General features: G+C 43.7%; 2 long non-coding RNA genes and 1 pseudogene across 2 annotated transcripts; 1 reads left to right on the forward strand and 2 right to left on the reverse strand.

Annotated features, from left to right (window-relative positions):
• The first annotated feature begins 3,635 nt into the window (after positions 1-3,635).
• LOC123744712 (uncharacterized) lies at positions 3,636-22,563 on the forward strand. Its single transcript, XR_006771118.1, has 3 exons — positions 3,636-3,816; positions 5,099-5,174; positions 20,302-22,563. It is a non-coding gene; the product is annotated as an uncharacterized lncRNA (long non-coding RNA).
• LOC123744711 (ATP-binding cassette subfamily G member 4-like) lies at positions 3,727-6,951 on the reverse strand (annotated as a pseudogene).
• Positions 10,859-13,733, reverse strand: LOC123744713 (uncharacterized). Its single transcript, XR_006771119.1, has 4 exons — positions 13,474-13,733; positions 12,796-12,938; positions 11,786-11,900; positions 10,859-11,570 (listed from the first exon to the last, which is right to left on the reverse strand). It is a non-coding gene; the product is annotated as an uncharacterized lncRNA (long non-coding RNA).
• Positions 22,564-23,170: the final 607 nt, after the last annotated feature.

Raw genomic sequence — 23,170 nt, forward strand, 5'->3', positions numbered from 1 at the left:
GTCAAGTCAAGGGTATTGCATCTGGGGTGAAAAATGTATTCTACTATAAATCTCGTTTTAATGTTATAATTTAACATAATACATGTTTCATCTTTCTTATTAAAACTGTGAGTCTTGTAATGAGTTAATGCCAACAAATCCAATAGGCCTACATGCAGTGGCGATTTTACGATGTAAATCTTGGTGGGGCAAACAAACAAAATGTTTTTTAGATGCATGGCAGCAAAGCCACTACGCAACACAACACTAAACAATACATGAATTGCACTATGACGGTGACAAACGGTACCCACAAACTGTTAGGGCCTACATAAGGCTGTCCCAACACCTTACCACTGCTGCACCTGGCTATCAGCAAAGCCTTTCCTGGGAGTGAAACAGTTAATTCAGTCTCATATCTCTGCCTTTGAAAAAAGCATGGCTGATATGGCTGACTTGCTTAAACAAATGTGGTTTCTACTGACAATTGAGATTTACACACTATGGCATAAGGAGACGACAAGCGGATTCGAGGCAATCCGTAATTTTGATTAAGACAGTAATGAGCGAGCTAGGACAGAGGCAGCCAATATACAGTTGGAGTCGGAAGTTTACATACACCTTAGCCAAATACATTTAAACTCAGTTTTTCCCAATTCCTGACATTTAATACTAGTAAAGATTCCCTGTTTTAGGTCAGTTAGGATCACCACATTATTTTCAGAATGCGATATGTCATAATATTTGTCGAGATAATGATTTATTTCAGCTTTATTTCTTTCCTCACATTCCCAGTGGGTCAGAAGTTTACATACTCAATTAGTATTTAGTAGCATTGCCTTTTAAATTGTTTAACTTGGGTCAAATGTTTCAGGTAACCTTCCACAAGCTTCCCACAATAAGTTGGGTGAATTTTGGCCCATTCCTCCAGACAGAGCTGGTGTAATGGAGTCAGGTTTGTAGGCCTCCTTGCTCGCACACGCTTTTTCAGTTATGCCCACAAATGTTCTATAGCATTGAGGTCAGGGCTTTGTGATGGCCACTCCAATACCTTGACTTTGTTGTCCTTAAGCCATTTTGCCACAACTTTGGAAATATGCTTGGGGTCATAGTCCATTTGGAAGACCCATTTGCGACCAGGCTTTAACTTGCTGACTGAAGTCTTGAGATGTTGCTTCAATATATCCACATCATTTTCCATCCTCATGATGCCATCTATTTTGTGAAGTGCACCAGTCCCTCCTGCAGCAAAGCACCCCCACAACATGATACTGCCACCCCTGTACTTCACGGTTGGGATGGTGTTCTTCTGCTTGCAAGCCTCCCCCTTTTTCCTCCAAACATAACGATGGTCATTATGGCCAAACAGTTCTATTTTGTTTCATCAGACCAGAGAACATTTCTCCAAAAAGTACAATCTTTGTCCCCATGTGCAGTTGCAAACTGGCTTTTTTATGGCGGTTTTGGAGCAGTGGCTTCTTCCTTGTTGAGCGGCCTTTCAGGTTATGTCGATATAGGACTCGTTTCACTCTGGATATAGATACTTTTATACCTGTTTCCTCCAGCATCTTCACAAGGTCCTTTGCTGTTGTTCTGGGATTGATTTGCACTTTTCGCACCAAAGTACGTTCATCTCTAGGAGACAGAACACGTCTCCTTCCTGAACGGTATGATGGCTGCGTGGTCCGATGGTGTTTATACTTACGTACTATTGTTTGTACAGATGTACATGGTACCTTCAGGCTTTTGGAAATTGCTCCCAAGGATGAACCAGACTTGTGGAGGTCTACAATTTTTTAGATTTTCCCATGATGTCAAGCAAAGAGGCACTGAGTTTGAAGGTAGGCCTTGAAATACATCCACAGGTATGTGTTTCAACCTGTCCCCAAATTAATATAGTTGGTGTGCGGTGGGGATAGACAAATCAACATGAATGGAGCCAGTTTGGTCATCATGGGGCAGAGGACGAGGTGACATGAGAGGGATAACTGGGCCTATAATCTGTCTTCTCCAGCATGTGGTGGGTTTTTTTTCGGCTCACGAATCAAGGAGTTTTTGTATGGAGGTTAATGAGAGAGTGCCCAATTTAGTTAACAAAAAATGTAATGGCTTGTTTTCTACATGTGAAAACAAAGGAAAGCCGCACACTCTAAGAGCTCAGATGCAAAAATGTATATAGTGTTCTGCTCCGCTGGCCAGCACCTCGCCTTTATAGGTGTGCGTTTCTTTTTTCTAGATTGTTTTCTACATGTGCCTTATTTTATCAAATATAGTTTTAGGTTGTTAGGGGTGTACTGATATAAGTAGGGCACGTGACATTCCGGCAACATTGACCAAAAATCTTTAACTTTATATCGGATTTGTGCCTGGTCGTCACTAATTACCAATGCCACAAAGTCATAAATCCCGCCTATTTCTACAATTTATCTTCTTAAAATGTGTTTTTTAAACCTAACCTTAACCACACTGCTAACCTTATGCCTAACCCTAAATTAAGATCAAAAAGCAACATTTTAGTTTTGTGAATTTGTATATAGCCAATTTTGGCTGTGGTGTTAACCGTTGTGCCAGTTGTTCACACGCGAATCTGCCCTCTCATTGGCTAGAACGGTCCCACCTGATCTTGCATCCTCCCGACTGCCTTCTAAACATTTATTTTCACTAGCTATATTTCCATTTACTTATCCATAGATTTTTTTGTTGTTGTTATTGTCGACATTTAGAAATGTTGCATAGAAAATAGATGCAACAATTGCTTGATAGGGTGCGTTTCCATTTAACTGTCGTGTGTTGATTAAAAACAGCTGGACGTAATGACGTCATACAGTATTTTTTTCCAAGATTTATGGGACTCGCCACCCTATGGGAACCCCAGTCATAGCCGGCTGTGATACAGCCTGGGATTGAATCCAGGGTCTGTAGTGAGATGCAGTGCCTTAGACCGCTGCGCCACTCGGGAGCCCACATATAGATTCATTCGTGTTTTTATTGTTACTATTTCCTTTTTTTATGTAGCATTTTTTTCTTCCTAATTGTTGACTCTGCTTTGTTGGGAATGGGCTCATGAGTAAGCGTTTCACTGTAACGTCTACTCCTGTTGTATTCCGCACATGTGACCAATAAACTTTAATTTGATTTGACAGCGATGTAAGCCCCCTGTTTCGTGTCTCAGCCCGCGAAAGCCAGCATGGATAGAATACAATAATTGACTAATATTTGCCATATTCGAATCATTCTCATGTGCTAACATATAGCCACGGTCTGTGCCAACACTTGCATTCCTGTAGATCTGAAATAATTGGATGGTGAAACCTGCCATATTTCCAATCCTCTTTGCAGATAGCGATGTGGATGAATTGGTCCAACATAATAATAATCATTTATAACATTTCTTAAAAGTGCTTCAAAGGCAAAAAACAAACCAGCAATACGCCATTATGAATAGCCTAACTATAGTTATGTGTGGTATTTAGTATCTACAAATGGCATACTTTTTAATAAAAAGTTAATCAAATACAACCGCTGACTGTTTAGTCATAGCTAATATAATGTATGAGGCATAAAAAGACGCCTGAGCGGAGTCCCCACATCCGTGTTTCAGGGGAACGGAAGTTAGGTTGAAAACCGTCAACATCTGCTTGCCTCCATCCCCTCAGAGTGCCTCATTGCTGTTGCTCTAAGATCTCAACTCAGCGCGAATGCTCATGTGCCAATTGCATCTCAACAAGTAAACCGTCAGTGATTGTACTGTATTTTGACTAACGTTTTTATTAAAAATAATGGATTTTAGCAAACAAAGAAAGGCATTCAACAACAGAAAACAAACATCGGTACATGGTGAGGGTTTAAGAATTTACAATTTTGAAGTATCGACTGCTAGCATCACGAAAGATTCAGAACTTCATTTCGTGGAGTTGAGATCTTGGCTATACAGTACATACCCCATGACCTGTGACAAACAAATTGCAACACAATCCTCATAAATTAGTAACGTCTGAAGTCTTTATTGAAATACCAGCCAATTGAGATGCTGTATAGTGGAGTTGAGAGAAATTATCAAGTTTGGCATATAGCATATGGATGACTTTTCTGTAATGAAGGTGTATGTATAACAGACATTATATTATTAAAGTTTCAATGCAGCTGTTTTTTAAAATCTCAATATCAAATCATTTCTGGGTAACAATTAAGTACCTTTTTACTGTGACTGTTTTAAATTTAAAATGGTCAAAAATAAACAAAAATAGCTTCTTAGCAAAGGGCAATTTCTCAAGCAAGAATTTAGCTAGGATTGTCTGGGAGTAATCTGATTCGGGAGAGAAACTGAAAACTATCTGTTATTGGTGGAGAGGTTAACTAATTAATGCAGGCCAAAACTCCATCTCACCAAAACAGGCAGAAATTTCTCTTACACTAAAAGGGCAGTATCAATTTCACAGTATTATTCCAACTTCAGTGTGGAATTATATATAAAATACAGGCAATAATGGTTTTGACTGCACTGGGCCTTTAAAGTCATCCAAGGTTAGGTGGCAGTAAAGTTTGAATATTGCATTGCTGGTTATACTAGAAATGTATACATTTCTGTGGCAGTGGAGACATGTTTGAGGAAAATATTACTTCTTTAATCTATTGCCCAAACTAAACTCAACGATGTTCCATACATACATACAGTACATCATGTAAGACATAAAGAGTTAAGAATTATATATATAAAAAAAAAAAAAATCGAAATCTTGACAGGCTTTAAAAATTGATTACAGGAACCAAAAATATATAATTAGGGGAATCATCCATTTTAGAGAAAGGTACATTTTTCAGGCGGTATAAAACAAGTTAATAGCCTAACAATCTACAGATTCGTTTTTTATCAATTTTAAACATGTAAAACAAGTAATATTTATTTTCCATTTCTCAAAACTGTAACGAAATCATAGATGAGAGTGAAAGATAGTAGGAAGAATAGTTCAGTTTAGGCAATTGAATCAACACATGATTACAATACTCATTAATCCTGTCTTTAAAACCAGACACACTCCAGTGCAACAGTAGAATGTCCTCTGGCTATGCCAAGGCTAAACGATATGTAAACATTCTCTGTTTTTGGTTGTTCTTGCAGGTCAGTCCTTTGAACTGTCTGTGTGCCATCATCAGTTCCACCCTGCTGTACATACAGATGCTTGGAGTCTTCTGAGGTAAAACATTTGTTTGTTAGAAGATGTTTCTTCTCTTGTCTCATTTATTCCAGTTTTTCCAAGCAGCGATTTTATGGTATCGATGTGGAACCCACGTGGTAAAGTACAGTAGCTTTGCACAGAACAGGGCGGGGCCTTGAGGATGAGACCTAACCCTCTGACTTGACCAGGTAGTGCAGTACCAGGTAGGTGGCAAGTCGGAGGATCACGAAGAAGATCCCCAGAACGATGAAGTCCATGTAGAGCTTGGCGTCCTCCACATCCAACAGTTGGACCTCCTCATGCTTCTGGAACTTACACACTTTCCCCGGATAATACAGATAGGTACGGTTCATCCTGTATATGGACAGGATCACCCCTTCAAATCCGTACTTGTGAGACAACAGACTAAAATCTAGATGAAACCAGATGACTGGTACCTGTATTGTTATTATTTACAGGTCAATACAATGCAAAGATGGAAACAATCAGTGTTCCTCTGCGTTGGGACATTTTACTCCCTCTCTCTTTTCATATTTTATTGAGATAGACAGGCATGAAGTGAGTAGTGGAGACAGTTAAAGGTAGAAGACGTAAATCGCTGGACTCTGGGGTTGAACCCCCACAGCTAGTGGTCATGTCATGTGTCGTTCAAGGTCAGCAGCTACCACTAAACCAGACTCCAGCACGAGTGGGACATACCTGACGTAGGACACATAGGAGCTTGGTGTCAAAGTTGACAAAGAAACCCAAGAAGAGAAGGACAGGAATGGCAGTGACGTGGCCGACAAATGTGGCCAGCTGTGGAAAGAGAGACCGGTAGAGTGGCTAATGGTCTGTAAACATTGCAAGCGACAAGTAATTTGATTGGTGCTCATGGACAAAAAGTAGATCAGGCTGTTCATGCAAGCAGATGGAAAAATAAGTTACTACATTGTTTAGGTTGTGCTCGGGTAGGAAAAAAATAATTGCTGTGTGTACTGACTAGGAGATGCATGTGCCATTTCAAAGTGGTAAGAAATGATCTAGATGGTGAAACATTATCATTAGTTAGTATTTAGTTAGTTCCAGTAGGTACCTGGAGGTTGGTGGAGGCAGCACCAACCAGGAGCCCTAGTGACTGGGCTACCAGGGCTGTGCAGATGGACAGGGCGAGAAAGAGCATGAGGCCTCCGGAGGCTGATCTGTCATCCAGTACACTATACTGCAGTACATGATGGGGCAGAGGACCTGGGGAGAGGGGGCCGTACTGTACATAAACACTGGGTGGCACTGCTGTATCTGTTTGTATTATGCTGTTGGGTTCTCTGAAACACATACACACACACTTTCTCACTTGCACACACACAGACAACCACACACGCAAACAAACACACATTTTGCTGTGTGCCTGCTTTGTTTGGATGACCATCTCACCTGGAATGGAATGTCAGCCATAGTCTTAGGCAGATAGTAAGCCTTCGGGCTGTACCAGTAGTTTAGATGTTCCCTCAGAAAAACGGACATCTCCAGAGGAACTGCAGGTCAGACATTAAGAAACGGCAAACGATAATTAAACAGTCTGCCTTCATGGATCCTAGGGGATCCCTGGAAAACAATGACGTTTGTTGCTGAATGGACTATCCAATGACTACCCTGACTAAATAAATAAAGTTGAGTTGACACTGGTTTCAGTTAGCCTAGCAGCGTTAACACATGCTTGTGTGACCCTTCAGGGTAAGCTAGCTTGTTTAACTTACATCTAGACGTTCCGCTAGCGGAACACCTGCTCCAATATCCAATGAGAGTGTGGCGCGAATTACAAACTCCTCAAAAATACAAAAACTTCCATTTTTCAAACATATGACTATTTTACAGCATTTTAAAGACAAGACTCTCCTTTATCTAACCATACTGTCCGATTTCAAAAAGGCTTTACAGCGAAAGAAAAACATTAGATTATGTCAGCAGAGTACCCAGCCAGAAATAATCAGACACACATTTTTCAAGCTAGCATATAATGTCACAAAAAACAAAACCACAGCTAAATGCAGCACTAACCTTTGATGATCTTCATCAGATGACAACCCTAGGACATTATGTTATACAATACATGCATGTTTTGTTCAATCAAGTTCATATTTATATCAAAAACCAGCTTTTTACATTAGCATGTGACGTTCAGAACTAACATACCCCCCACAAACATCCGGTGAATTTACTAAATTACTCACGATAAACGTTCACAAAAAACATAACAATTATTTTAAGAATTATAGATACAGAACTCCTTTGTGCAATCGAGGTGTCCGATTTTAAAATAGCTTTTCGGTGAAAGCAAATTTTGCAATATTCTGATACATAGCCCGGCATCACAGGGCTAGCTATTTAGACACCCAGCAAGTTTAGCCTTCACCAAAGTCAGATTTACTATTAGAAAAGTTTGATTACCTTTGGTGTTCCTCGTCAGAATGCACTCCCAGGACTGCTACTTCAATAACAAATGTTGGTTTGGTTCAAAATAATCCATAGTTATATCCAAATAGCGGCGTTTTGTTCGTGCGTTCTAGACACTATCCGAAATGGTAAATCAGGGTCGTGCGCATGGCGCATTTCATGACAAAAAAAATCTAAATATTCCATTACCGTACTTCGAAGCATGTCAACCGCTGTTTAAAATCAATTTTTATGCAATTTATCTCATAAAAAAGCGATAATATTCCGACCGGGAATCTGCTTTTCGGTAAATAGAGGGAAAAACAGAAAGACGGGGGCGGCCTGTGCACGCGCCTAAGCCCTTTGTCCTCTGATAGACCACTTAGCAAAAGCGCTCGTGTGTTTCAGCCAGGGCTTTGAATTACGTCATTCAGCTTTTTCCCGGGCTCTGAGCGCCCATGGAAGCCGTAGGTAGTGTCACGTTACAGCAGAGATCCTTTGTAATGGATAGAGAGGCTATAGAAGGCCAAGAAATGGTCAGACAGGGTACTTCCTGTACAGAATCTTCTCAGGTTTTGGCCTGCCAAATGAGTTCTGTTATACTCACAGACACCATTCAAACAGTTTTAGAAACTTTGGAGTGTTTTCTATCCAAAGCTAATAATTATATGCATATTCTAGTTTCTGGGCAGGAGTAATAATCAGATTAAATCGGGTACGTTTTTTATCCGGCCGTGAAAATACTGCCCCCTAGCCATAACAGGTTAAAAGGACTCGCTAAGAATGACCAGCAGACGTGAGCTAAATGTTACAAATGGTTGAAACTCCCAGACCAGAAAGCTACACGTTGAAATGGTTGGAAACTCTGAAACTCAACACGAGGTGAAGAAAATAAACTCACTAGACCAGGACATTTGACAATCTGCAGCTGTGCGTGTAAAGTGATCTAGAACTTTGACTATCTACCCGAGGAAGAAAATAGGCGAGAAGGTCACCTCAGACAATCACTGGTACAGTTGATTAGCTGTCTTACGTCAGATATCGAGAAACGTGAATCTAAACGATAATCCTAATACGCACATCAACACTGAATACCAGACCACTAAGAAGAAGGATAACCAGAGCCTTACACCCATCGGGCCATTCCCCATAGAAGGGTTGAATGGTTTCAACAGAGAGATGACGAGCAAAGACATGTAAATACATTGCATTTCTTACCAAAACGGGCGGCGGCTCATGTGTAAGGAATATGGTTACTGTGAGCGTAGTTTCAAAATGTACGTTAAATGTCCCTTTTCCCACATCTCTCTATTCCCCCTCTTCTTCACCTCTGTGTAATAAGCTGTCATATCTTGTCAGTCCACTAGGGACTTGTGTATTCTGTGTTATTGTTTAGTTCGTGAATAAATAATTAGATCAATTTGTGTAGAACTGAAAAAAATCAGAAAAGGTTGGGGTTCTTGCGGATTCAAGAAGTCTGCGACGTTCAGAATGAGACTGATATGAGGTAATGATTAATAAATGACTGTATATCTTATATATACTGCTCAAAAAAATTAAGGGAACACATAAATAACACATCCTAGATCTGAATGAAATAAATAATCTTATTAAATACTTTTTTCTTTACATAGTTGAATGTGCTGACAACAAAATCACACAAAAATAATCAATGGAAATCCAATTTATCAACCCATGGAGGTCTGGATTTGGAGTCACACTCAAAATTAAAGTGGAAAACCACACTACAGGCTGATCCAACTTTGATGCAATGTCCTTAAAACAAGTCAAAATGAGGCTCAGTAGTGTGTGTGGCCTCCACGTGCCTGTATGACCTCCCTACAATGCCTGGGCATGCTCCTGATGAGGTGGCGGATGGTCTCCTGAGGGATCTCCTCTTAGACCTGGACTAAAGCATCCGCCAACTCCTGGACAGTCTGTGGTGCAACGTGGCATTGGTGGATGGAGCGAGACATGATGTCCCAGATGTGCTCAATTGGATTCAGGTCTGGGGAACGGGCGGGCCAGTCCATAGCATCAATGCCTTCCTCTTGCAGGAACTGCTGACACACTCCAGCCACATGAGGTCTAGCATTGTCTTGCATTAGGAGGAACCCAGGGCCAACCGCACCAGCATATGGTCTCACAAGGGGTCTGAGGATCTCATCTCGGTACCTAATGGCAGTCAGGCTACCTCTGGCGAGCACATGGAGGGCTGTGCGGCCCCCCAAAGAAATGCCACCCCACACCATGACTGACCCACCGCCAAACCGGTCATGCTGGAGGATGTTGCAGACAGCAGAACGTTCTCCACGGCGTCTCCACTCTGTCACGTCTGTCACGTGCTCAGTGTGAACCTGCTTTCATCTGTGAAGAGCACAGGGCGCCAGTGGCGAATTTGCCAATCTTGCTGTTCTCTGGCAAATGCCAAACGTCCTGCACGGTGTTGGGCTGTAAGCACAACCCCCACCTGTGGACGTCGGGCCCTCATACCACCCTCATGGAGTCTGTTTCTGACCGTTTGAGCAGACACATGCACATTTGTGGCCTGCTGGAGGTCATTTTTCAGGGCTCTGGCAGTGCTTCTCCTGCTCCTCCTTGCACAAAGGCGGAGGTAGCGGTCCTGCTGCTGGGTTGTTGCCCTCCTACGGCCTCCTCCACGTCTCCTGATGTACTGGCCTGTCTCCTGGTAGCGCCTCCATGCTCTGGACACTACGCTGACAGACACAGCAAACCTTCTTGCCACAGCTCGCATTGATGTGCCATCCTGGATGAGCTGCACTACCTGAGCCACTTGTGTGGGTTGTAGACTCCGTCTCATGCTACCACTAGAGTGAAAGCACCGCCATCATTCAAAAGTGACCAAAACATCAGCCAGGAAGCATAGGAACTGAGAAGTGGTCTGTGGTCCCCACCTGCAGAACCACTCCTTTATTGGGGGTGTCTTGCTAATTGCCTATAATTTCCACCTGTTGTCTATTCCATTTGCACAACAGCATGTGAAATTTATTGTCAATCAGTGTTGCTTCCTAAGTGGACAGTTTGATTTCACAGAAGTGTGATTGACTTGGAGTTACATTGTGTTGTTTAAGTGTTCCCTTTATTTTTTTGAGCAGTGTATATCATGTTGAGTTTAATTTGGGAGATGGTAACCTGTTAAACAACTTCTTCTGTGGTGCCCCAAATTCCTGATGAGTTAATTGTTACAAGATTAATTTAATTGAGTAACAAATAAACACAGTTGATTCGATAAATAAGTCATGACATTAATCAAAGTCACGACAGCCTAACATTGCTGATTAATGCACAATTCTGTCACATCACATGTGAGCATGGTGGGCATCAGAGCTCCGAACATGAGGAAGAGCATGGAGAAGAAGAGGAAGCCGGTGTTGTTGAAGACCTTGCTGGAGTCGTTGCCGATGTTCAAGTAGAGCAAGCCGATCAGTACTCCTATTGAGATGTGTGACATCAGCCTTAGGTGTGTCAACACCTGAAACCGAAATGCTCACAATGACTCACAGCATGCAAGCCCTCCTTTCTTATACAACTGGCCCAAAAAGTTGTGTACATGCACGCTATTGCAACCAGGTACCTGAGGAATGCCCTTGTAATTCTACTCACATACATGGTCTTGGCATATTGTTATCAACGTTCTATTGAATAGAATGCAAAACTGTGTCAAAGTGCTTGTGGCAAATGAATGGCTCTCAATGGCTCCTGAGTCCTGTGATAAGAGACAGAGATGGGCATGTCACGACAAAACACAGTGTCACTGTCTAAAGTGTGCGTGAGTGTGTTTGTGCGTGTGTGTCAGTAAATGGGGCTTATTGTTTGGTGATCCTTAACATTAGTACTCACCTTGGGTTAGTTTGTTGGACAAACATCAGATGTGTCTTTTTTGTCACTTGAGTTCTTCTTCTATGGCTCACATTCCACCCTGGACCGCCTCAAACAGAACAGGATTCCGATCTCCATACTCCCCCGATGCCACTTTGATGACTGGGACAGAGAAAATCCTGTTAACACGTTCTATGAATAGCCTCTTACTAAAACACATTATGCATAGCTAATAAGGCAATATAACTGCATTTTTAAGGCATTATGAAGAGGGTATTAACAAAACATGGCAGAAGTCTGCAATGTGGGGCAAAAGACAAAGATATTTAGCTGATATTGAGTATGTGTGCTCTGTTCTGAGGTCCCATTGAACTCACTGAAATCTGCCGGGTTGTGGTAGGTGGGGCAGGGGAGCCCTAGGTTCTTCAGATAGGGGATGAGGTATGGGACGGTGCCTTTGTATATGCACTGGGCCTGACTCAGGATGTACAGCTGTGGAAGGACAAGACAACACATCAGGTGGAGAGAAAGACACAGCTGGTCAGTGGGTGGGGACCTGTGTTTTTCCTGATCACCTGACCCTACCAGAAAAAAACTCTGGGCTTTTATAGAATACAACTAGGGGCCTGGAAGTTTTCTGGTCTGGTTCCGTGGTTAGGAAAAACTCCTCGCCACACCCAGGGGACAATTGCTACGGCTCTGTATTGTCTCTGTGTTAGTGTGTTGTCTAATCATTTGATGGATTGAAGTGGCCTGTTTGTTCCTTATCAAACATCTCAAAGAGCTTGGCGCTGGGCTGGTGGATGGTGCAGATGATTGTGCGTCCCCCTAGGGCTAGAGATTTCATGAGGGAAACCACTTGGTAACAGGAGGCACTGTCCAGACCACTGGAAACAACAGCCATAGAGTGGGAGAGAGTTAGGAAGTAGGACCAGCAGGATACTGGTAGTTGAGAAACAACCTCTATTTCAAATTTAATGTGGAATGTACAGTATATCACTACAGTTATATATGTCCAATTTACCCCAGCCCCAAAAATCAGGCTACTGATGCCTAAATAGTTCAATTTAATTCAATTCCATACAACTTTATTAATCCCTGAGGGGCGGTTAGAAAGGCACTTTCAGTGCATGGCACCATTTCTGTTGTAGCAAGGGGGGTTTAATCCATGGTAGAGGTCATGTTAAGTCATCAGCAGGACCAGGAGTTTTTCCTTCAGGCCCTGTTATTTTAAATGGACTGAAATCTTGAAATCTGAAAGCCCTCCAGGACCTAGATCAAGTAACACTGCCACACTACACCACAAACAAGAATGTATTGTACAAGGGCTTATCTTGTCCCATAGTTGATGGATCAGGTGGACAGGTTGATATGGTGAGCCTCTTACCTGGTTGGCTCATAAAAAAAGAACATGACTGGGGGGTTGTTGACTAGGGCGATTGCTAGCCGTTTACACTGCCCCCCAGATAGGGAGCTGGTGCGGGTGTGAGCACACTCCTGGAGCCCTAGAGCAGTCAGGATCTCATTCACCTACACAAACACGCACACACATACAGGCACCCACACACAAATAACATTTTCTACCATTAGTAGGCAAACACAAATCACAGTCATATGTATAATTTCACACATCTGCATCACCAGGTTTTTTTTTTTTCAATTCCATATTTCCACTGGGCTAAAAGTTGGCCGAAACCTGAAACATCAAATCCATAGAATACAGTAATTTAGCTATGTTTTAGTCAGGAAAATGTACGATATCCACTGAAAATGTACGATTTCTACTATTCACCGTGCTGTACATCCAGTGGATGGCAGCAGTCACCACTTTCTTCTACACCTCACATTAGTCTTTACTGCATAATAACAAACCATAAAAACAACCTATTCTCCCAATAAGAACATGTGTCTGGGTAATGTTCATTAGGCACCAAACCGAAGGAAACGGACTGAAACAGGGAGGGACTACCTAGATTTGTCCATTAATAATTTTTGTTTTCAGTTGCAAAACGTTTTAAAATGTTTTCCATTGTGTGCCCTAATGAACACGACCCTGTTTTCTCACCATCATTGCCTCCCGGACAGTGAGGTGCGGCAGCAGCATGTCATCCAGCATGATATAACAGGACATCTGACAAAATGTGCAGAGATCTCTGGGTTTTCCGTTCACCAGGATCTTCCCTTTCATGCCTGTTTCCCTAAGGAGGACACACAGGAGTGGAGAATGGATCAATACAAACATTCATTTCACGACTCTTGGTGCCGTGACATGATGATTGATAATAAACACATTTACATTTACGTCATTTAGCAGACGCTCTTATCCAGAGCGACTTACAAAATGGTGCATTCACCTTATGATATCCAGTGGAACAACCACTTTACAATAGTGCATCTAAATATTTTAAGGGGGGGGTTAGAAGGATTACTTTATCCTATCCTAGGTATTCCTTAAAGAGGTGGGGTTTCAGGTGTCTCCGGAAGGTGGTGATTGACTCCGCTGTCCTGGCGTCGTGAGGGAGCTTGTTCCACCATTGGGGTGCCAGAGCAGCGAACAGTTTTGACTGGGCTGAGCGGGAACAGTGCTTCCTCAGAGGTAGGGGGCCAGCAGGCCAGTGGTGGATGAACGCAGTGCCCTTGTTTGGGTGTAGGGCCTGATCAGAGCCTGAAGGTATGGAGGTGCCGTTCCCTTCACAGCTCCGTAGGCAATCACCATGGTCTTGTAGCGGATGTGAGCTTCAACTGGAAGCCAGTGGAGAGAGCGGAGGAGCGGGGTGACGTGAGAGAACTTGGGAAGGTTGAACACCAGACGGGCTGCGGCGTTCTGGATGAGTTGTAGGGGTTTAATGGCACAGGCAGGGAGCCCAGCCAACAGCGAGTTGCAGTAATCCAGACGGGAGATGACAAGTGCCTGGATTAGGACCTGCGCCGCTTCCTGTGTGAGGCAGGGTCGTACTCTGCGAATGTTGTAGAGCATGGACCTACAGGATCGGGTCACCGCCTTGATGTTAGTGGAGAACGACAGGGTGTTGTCCAGGATCACGCCAAGGTTCTTAGCACTCTGGGAGGAGGACACAAGGGAGTTGTCAACCGTGATGGCGAGATTATGGAACGGGCAGTCCTTCCCCGGGAGGAAGAGCAGCTCCGTCTTGCCGAGGTTCAGCTTGAGCTGGTGATCCGTCATCCACACTGATATGTCTGACAGACATGCAGAGATGCGATTCGCCGCCTGGTTATCAGAAGGGGGGAAAGGAGAAGATTAATTGTGTGTCGTCTGCATAGCAATGATAGGAGAGACCATGTGAGGATATGACAGAGCCAAGTGACTTGGTGTATAGCGAGAATAGGAGAGGGCCTAGAACAGAGCCCTGGGGGACACCAGTGGTGAGAGCGCATGGTGCGGAGACAGATTCTCGCCACGCCACCTGGTAGGAGCGACCTGTCAGGTAGGACGCAATCCAAGCGTGGGCCGCGCCGGAGATGCCCAACTCGGAGAGGGTGGAGAGGAGGATCTGATGGTTCACAGTATCAAAGGCAGCAGATAGGTCTAGAAGGATGAGAGCAGAGGAGAGAGAGTTAGCTTTAGCAGTGCGGAGAGCCTCCGTGACACAGAGAAGAGCAGTCTCAGTTGAATGCCCAGTCTTGAAACCTGACTGATTAGGATCAAGAAGGTCATTCTGAGAGAGATAGCAGGAGAGCTGGCCAAGGACGGCACGTTCAAGAGTTTTGGAGAGAAAAGAAAGAAGGGATACTGGTCTGTAGTTGTTGACATCGGAGGGATCGAGTGTAGGTTTTTTCAGAAGGGGTGCAACTCTCGCTCTCTTGAAGACGGAAGGGACGTAGCCAGCGGTCAAGGATGAGTTGATGAGCGATGTGAGGAAGGGGAGAAGGTCTCCGGAAATGGTCTGGAGAAGAGAGGAGGGGATAGGGTCAAGTGGGCAGGTTGTTGGGCGGCCGGCCGTCACAAGACGCGAGATTTCATCTGGAGAGAGAGGGGAGAAAGAGGTCAAAGCACAGGGTAGGGCAGTGTGAGCAGGACCAGCGGTGTCGTTTGACTTAGCAAACGAGGATCGGATATCGTCAACCTTCTTTTCAAAATGGTTGACGAAGTCATCCGCAGAGAGGGAGGAGGGGGGGAGGGGGAGGAGGATTCAGGAGGGAGGAGAAGGTAGCAAAGAGCTTCCTAGGGTTAGAGGCAGATGCTTGGAATTTAGAGTGGTAGAAAGTGGCTTTAGCAGCAGAGACAGAAGAGGAGAATGTAGAGAGGAGTGAGTGAAAGGATGCCAGGTCCGCAGGGGAGGCGAGTTTTCCTCCATTTCCGCTCGGCTGCCCGGAGCCTTGTTCTGTGAGCTCGTAGTGAGTCGTCGAGCCACGGAGCAGGTGGGGAGGACCGAGCCGGCCTGGAGGATAGGGGACAGAGAAAATCAAAGGATGCAGAAAGGGAGGAGAGGAGGGTTGAGGAGGCAGAATCAGGAGATAGGTTGGAGAAGGTTTGAGCAGAGGGAAGAGATGATAGGATGGAAGAGGAGAGAGTAGCGGGAGAGAGAGAGCGAAGGTTGGGACGGCGCAATACCATCCGAGTAGGGGCAGAGTGAGAAGTGTTGGATGAGAGCAAGAGGGAAAAGGATACAAGGTAGTGGTCGGAGATTTGGAGGGGAGTTGCAATGAGATTAGTGGAAGAACAGCATCTAGTAAAGATGAGGTCAAGCGTATTGCCTGCCTTGTGAGTAGGGGGGGAAGGTGAGAGGGTGAGGTCAAAAGAGGAGAGGAGTGGAAAGAAGGAGGCAGAGAGGAATGAGTCAAAGGTAGACGTGGGGAGGTTAAAGTCACCCAGAACTGTGAGAGGTGAGCCATCCTCAGGAAAGGAACTTATCAAGGCGTCAAGCTCATTGATGAACTCTCCAAGGGAACCTGGAGGGCGATAAATGATAAGGATGTTAAGCTTGAAAGGGCTGGTAACTGTGACAGCATGGAATTCAAATGAGGAGATAGACAGATGGGTCAGGGGAGAAAGAGAGAATGTCCACTTGGGAGAGATGAGGATTCCAGTGCCACCACCCCGCTGGCTCGATGCTCTAGGGGTATGCGAGAACACGTGGGCAGACGAAGAGAGTGCAGTAGGAGTAGCAGTGTTATCTGTGGTAATCCATGTTTCCGTCAGCGCCAGGAAGTCTAGGGACTGGAGGGTAGCATAGGCTGAGATGAACTCAGCCTTGTTGGCTGCAGACCGGCAGTTCCAGAGGCTGCCGGAGACCTGGAACTCCACGTGGGTCGTGCGCGCTGGGACCACCAGGTTAGAGTGGCAGCGGCCACGCGGTGTGAAGCGTTTGTATGGCCTGTGCAGAGAGGAGAGAACAGGGATAGACAGACACATAGTTGACAAGCTACAGAAGTGTTGTTTCTTGTATTATTGTCTCCTGTGTCTTTAGAGAACTGTTTCACTTTGATATCCTTTTTCTTCTGTCCTGATTTTCTCTTTCTTTTCTTCTGTTAACTAGATATTCTTTGTTGCTCTTCGTTAGCTAGCTAGCTTCTTCCAAAAGAGTCCCTAGCAACTGCTTAGCAACTGGTAAACAATTCAGCTTGCTAAGATAACTACAATTTTATGAAAAATAGTAATTTTTCAAAAGCCTATCTTCTTTGTTTGTTGCTTGTTTTTTCTCCTATTCAGTCTTGCAGTTTTCTTTTGCTTTTTTCCGATGTACTTCACTCTAAAAACCATGCAAATCTCAATATCTGTAGGAGCTCACCCCTCAGCAGCTGCTGCTCATGGGTTCATTTCCATCAAACCCACATTATTGAACTTTTATTTCCACTGTGGCTCTTTTCCCATGGTCAAACACATCACATTATTGTTTAAAAGATCCCAAAATGGTTTTAGGTACTGTGAAAACCTACTACTAGGTACTAGACCTTCCTCAGAGTTACTTTAGATTCTTCCAGTTTTTACAAAAGTAATGTTATGTGTGCAGGCAGAAGTTTGTAAACAAAGACAATGAGTTAACATTCCAATCACAGTGGAATGAAGCAGAGCAGGTGTACTTTTTGGGAAATAGATGTCAGACAAGAAGTGATCGTTGAAAATTGGGATGAATACTTGAATAAGCAAAAATAAGTGCTTGCAGGTAGTGTAAACTATGCAAAAGCCGTTCAGAGCTGTTGCTGAGCGTTAACGTTTCCTGCTCATATGCACATGTAGGACCCCCAGAGACCAGGATTCAATCCCTGCCTCAACCCTTTACCCTGTTACACCTATCTCCCTCGCCCTTTCTGATATATCTGAAAAAAAAACATTCAAATATATGTAAGGCTGAGTGGTGTTCCAGTCTCCTTTAAAACAAAAAACTATGCAAAAGAATGATTGCAGCCCTATCACCTGTAGCCAGCCAGGACGTTCATCAGAGTGGACTTGCCGGCCCCTGAGGGCCCCGTGATTCCAATCAGCTCTTGGCTGCAAAACCTCCCCGACAGGCACTTCAGTAAGGCTTTAAAACCTGAAAAAAAGACCAGACACTTAGAAAATCCCCCTGAAAGATCAGTGAGATTGTATTGTGTAAAGAATAGGTCCATCAATGTCCCAAATGGTATAAATTAATTCACTGACAAGTCGATTCATTTCAGTAATAGGTCAAGTATATTTAAATACAGACTAGCCTAAATACAAGAGCAGAGTCAAAACGTTTTCTATTGATTATCCTGAAAAAAGACTGATGGAGGAAGGATAAATGCTGAGAAGAAAGCTCTCCAGAGCTTTGAGGCGCCGAACAACTGATTTGTAGTCAGCACTGTATCAAGTCTATCAACTGCTCGATGGCCCCATACACACTCCGGTTGTACAACTGATGTACAACCGATTTGACACAATGGTTGTGATACAGCTGATATTTTTGTGATACAACGGAAACTTTGTCTGCACAAAATTGTTAAGACAACTATTGAGTGGTGTCTCTACACTGGTGTAATTATTTTTGTGCAGAAAACTCTCCGTTATATCACAACCGTTGTACCGTTGTACATCAGTTGTACAACTTAAGTATGTACAGGGCCCATGTGTGGAATTTAATTATACTGTGGCCATGTTGATTTGAAATCATGTCTAATGGGATAGAAGGTGGAAGTTCTTCATTAGAGTCAATCACATGTCATTTGTCTGCCAACCCTAACCAAAGTTGACTTATTCTTTAAAAAAATTGCAGTCTAAACATACGTTGGTTGGCATAGGAAAAACAGCTCGGCCTGACGGTGCAAGACGTATAACCACGTTGAAATGTTCAGTGTGAATAAGGTCCATTCAAATTCACAAAGCATGTCCATAAAGATAGTCATCACAAAAGTATATCACCAGACCATTCATTGCTATATAGCCTAGACTTCAACATTATCTTACTCCTTGAATAGAAATGCACCTCAATCACCACGCTACCATCAGAGGCTCCCTCATTGATGCAGCCGGGCTCCATCAGCTGTGCAGCGCGGCTGCAAAAAAGACGACGACTTGGAACGCCACCATTGGCTAATTGGACATTAGCCGTTGAGAATGACCTTTAGCCTTTAGTGACCGCGAAAGACATACAGTACACACCAAAATGTCGAAGGATTCGGAGCAGGAACCACCAATCACGGGGCAACGTTTGCTTTTTGTTTTGGTCACGGCAAGCGACTACAGTCCACGTCATCATCTCTGTCAGTGTCACATAGGTTTCTAAGCTAGGAAAGTTGATTCAGAACAAGAGAGAAGGATTCCCTAGACTAGAGAATTTAATTTATTGATGATCAGGTCATTTGGTATGAAGTGCTATAGGCACATTGTTTGGGAGTTGATGCATGGTCAATAATGGTCTTTAAACACGGCTGACACAGCATCCCAATGCTATCCCAAAGGATAAAGCTGTTGTTGATGAAATGTGAAGGTAAAATGTGAGTTTTGAGTTGAGCTCATTCAGCAGCGACCAAGGTATTTCCTTTATACATTCAACTTTCAAGCTGGGCATTTTGTTTTTTTCAATAAATCCTTAATTAAAAAATAACATTTGGAAAACAAACTACAGCATCCAGGAGGCAACGTTGTCGCCCAGCTCAGAGGATGCACAGCAGGGTCATTAACTCTACGCATGAATCACGGTTGTGATCTCAGCAGGCGCCTCCGGTCGGGAATATTTATTTCCTGTCCAACCAGCCGTACGAGTGACCTCATCAGATGAATACTCCTTGCAGTTGCCGTAAGGTGTTCTTAAGGTGTTCGTAAAGGCGTCCTTCTAACCTCAGTGTTAAGAGAAACTCCCTCCACATGCCTTAATAGATTGGAAATGGGGGGAGTATTTCAAAAATTGCATTTCCTGTTAGCTAGTTCCACCTTGTTCCTGATCTCTGTGATGTGAGGTGATGACAGCACCATCACAATACTGGGCAGGGTAAAAATGAATGAACACATACACATGCATGCGCACACACACACACACAGCCATGTTTATGTTACTTGTCAAGACTTTTTGGTGAGTAAAAATGTATTCCCATTCAAAATCCTATTTTCCTAAAACCCTAAACCTAAGCTTAACCCCTAACCCTTAACCCCAAACCTTATTAAACCTAAAATAACATTTTTGACTTTTCAGAAATGTTCTTGTTTCCTATCGTGTCAGGATATTCTGGTCCTGACAAGATAGGACAACAAGTCCACACACACACACACACAACGAGAGGCTGTAGGTGTTTATGTCTTAGTATTTGCTGGAGAACATGTCACATCTGCTCCCACTACGCCCTCTGGTGTCATCCTAACCTGCAGTTCTACCCCTCAGTCAGTTGTTATCCTAGCCTTTTGTCAGTTCTCAAGATCCTGTTGCCCTGCTGTGCTTGTTTCCCTGCCTTACTCTGTTTTGTCCTCTCGTTGCAGTACCGCTCTGTCTCTGGCTCCCGTACCACATCTCACCACCAACCACCTTGCTCTGGACTTCACTCACCCCCACCATCTTGGATTCCCCTCAGGACCTGTTTACCCTGTTCAACTCAGTCAACTCCAACCTCACTCTACACTTTGGGTTTATCTGCAACTCATCTGAGCTACCCCGGTTCTGCACTCCATATCTCTCTGTGTACAATAAACATTTTGGTTCATTCATCCCTGCTTCTGCATCTGAGTCCGCTCTTGGGTTCCCCTGTGTTCGCTCCGCGTAACAGAACAGTGTAAAGGAACCTGGAATACTGTAAGACATTGTTACCTGCCAAAATATAATGTTGCTATTATTCAGGAAAACGGGTACTTTTCCTGTCTCAGTTAGCTCCCCATGGCTTAAGACCTCTTTAAACTCCATCCCAGGAAGCACACTTCTACTCACAATCTCTCCACATTATCTCCTCACACAGCACAGCAGCTCAGCTGTCTATTTTAAGGAACATCTTTGAGGCAGGATTTCAGCTGGGAGATGTATGCTATTTATTCACGTTTCTTAGTTTAGAAAAGGGCTTATCAGCAGCCAGGTGCACCACATCACTCAATGGCTCATTGAGAGTGCAGTGGATGGATGGATGAATGGTGTGCGTGCGTGTGTCTGTGTACCAGACTGAGAGACACAGTATGTGGCTGTGATTGAATTTGAATCTGCCACTTATTCTCGAGTGCTCTCTCCAAAGTCTGATTCAAGCAACCTTCAATGCTGCTGACATTCCATTATGAAATATCAGAGAGCTTGTGTAGGATGAGAGAACCAGCCTACATGACAGACTGGTCAACACTGCATGATAAACACTGACAATGGAAAGTGTATTATTCAAGGTTGCTCATGCCTCTTTGGAAGGTGCCCGGTTAGTAAGGGGAGGATTTTTTTGTCAAAGATCAGGGGTTTGTCAGCTCTGAGCTACAGGTCTTCCCTTAATTATTGTGTAACTAGGGTAAGGTCACATGGTTAGGAAAAACTCCTGGGCCTAGTTATGACTGGGTGATGATGGTAAATCCATGGGTTTCATGACAGATTACTAGTATGTCTATGTGCCAGCTGGCAGACTTCTGTGTCAGTCATCTGTGCTTACCTTGAACCTATGCTCCACTAAACCTTAATGTACAGTGGTGCCTACATAAACATACAGTACAACATCTACACTCAGTCAATTAGTGTAATTCTGTTACCTATCGATAGATATAGCGCTGTCTGTAGCAATTTACCCAGTATCATCCCTGTGCACCTGCTTCAAAATGTCCGCTATCATCCTGTGCCAAAGAAATGGAAAATAGCTGCACTGAATGACTACCGACCCGTAGCACTCACTTCCGTCATCATGAAGTGCTTCGAGAGGGTAGTCAAAGACCACATAACCCTCCTCCCTGTCCGACACACTCCACCTTCTCCAATTCGCCTACTGTCCCGACAGATCCATGGACAACACAGTCACCATTGCACTGCCAATGCCCTCACCCACCTGAACAAAAGAAATGCATATGTGAGGATGCTGTTCATCGACTACAGCTCAGCCTTCAATACCATAGTGCCCTCTAAGCTCACGGCGCTTGGTCTGAACTCCTCCCTATGCAACTGTGTCATGGACTTCCTGACGGGCAGCCCCCAGGTGGTGAAGGTAGGCAACTACCTCCTCTAAACCGATATCCCCATTCTTATCAAGTGGAGACGGTCAAAAACTTTCAATTCCTCGGTGTACACGTCTCCGGGGAGCTGAATTGGTCAAACTACACAGACACAGTGGTGAAATAAAGCACGACAGCGACTCTTCAACCTCAGGAGGCTGAAGAAATTTGGCCTGTCCCCGAGGGCCCTCATAGTGTTCTACAGGAGCACCATCGAGAGCATACTGTTGGGCTGCATCACAGCTTGGTACGGCAACTCCACCGCCGCTGACCGCATTGCGCTTCAGAGGGGGGTACCTGCTCCTCCTGTCCCCCTACTGCACCCCGAGACTCCCCCCTGCTGCTCTCCTTATGGACCCCCCCAAGAGACATTTACCCAGCCCCTGCCTCTGCCCCCAATGGTCACGTATAATGTTATTGTTGTAAATATATATTATTATTGTTATTATTATTTTTTATTGTTCATTCACTTCCCTTTGACCTGCACTGTTGGAGATTGACGCGTAAGATGTTCACTGTACCCTGCATTTACATCTGCAACCCTGTGCATTTGACTAATAAACTCTCTAAATCTCTACATCTAAATCTCTATATTTTAAATTGATGGGGCACTATAACCACATAGGGAGATGAATTGGTACTGCATTCCCCCTCATGGGAGCAACAAATATAGCCTCTTACAAGGCATGCTTCAAAATATGTTAATGAGACAGAAACAACAATACCATGCACCCACTAGAGGTCAAAAGGTTATTGGTGCTCCAAAGATATGGTACAGTACTGTATTCTATGGAGTGGAATTATAGTACCATTCAAAATAGAGCAATTTTCCCACAATGCACCATAATTTACCATAATGTTTCCTACAATGCACCATAAAGTTTCTTCTTTTTTTTTTACTGTTTAAAATACCTCAAATTACCATATACATGACCGTTTTCTGTTACAATGTATATGTAATAAATTGATCTGGTTAACTTGAAATGATACATTGACAAATGTCATAATACTTCATCATAATAACAGCAAAACATCGTTACAAAATAGCTCACCTGAAGGTAACTCAGGACAAGAGGAATGTTTTTTGTTCCTTGTTCTATCATGTGAATTAAGACGAGGCAGGATTAATTGAACAGCTCTTGTAAATAAAATCGATTGACTCATACAAAATAACAGAAATGACAGG

The sequence above is a fragment of the Salmo salar genome, chromosome ssa09, assembly GCF_905237065.1.
Source record: "Salmo salar chromosome ssa09, Ssal_v3.1, whole genome shotgun sequence".
NCBI classification, from domain to species: Eukaryota; Metazoa; Chordata; class Actinopteri; order Salmoniformes; family Salmonidae; genus Salmo; species Salmo salar.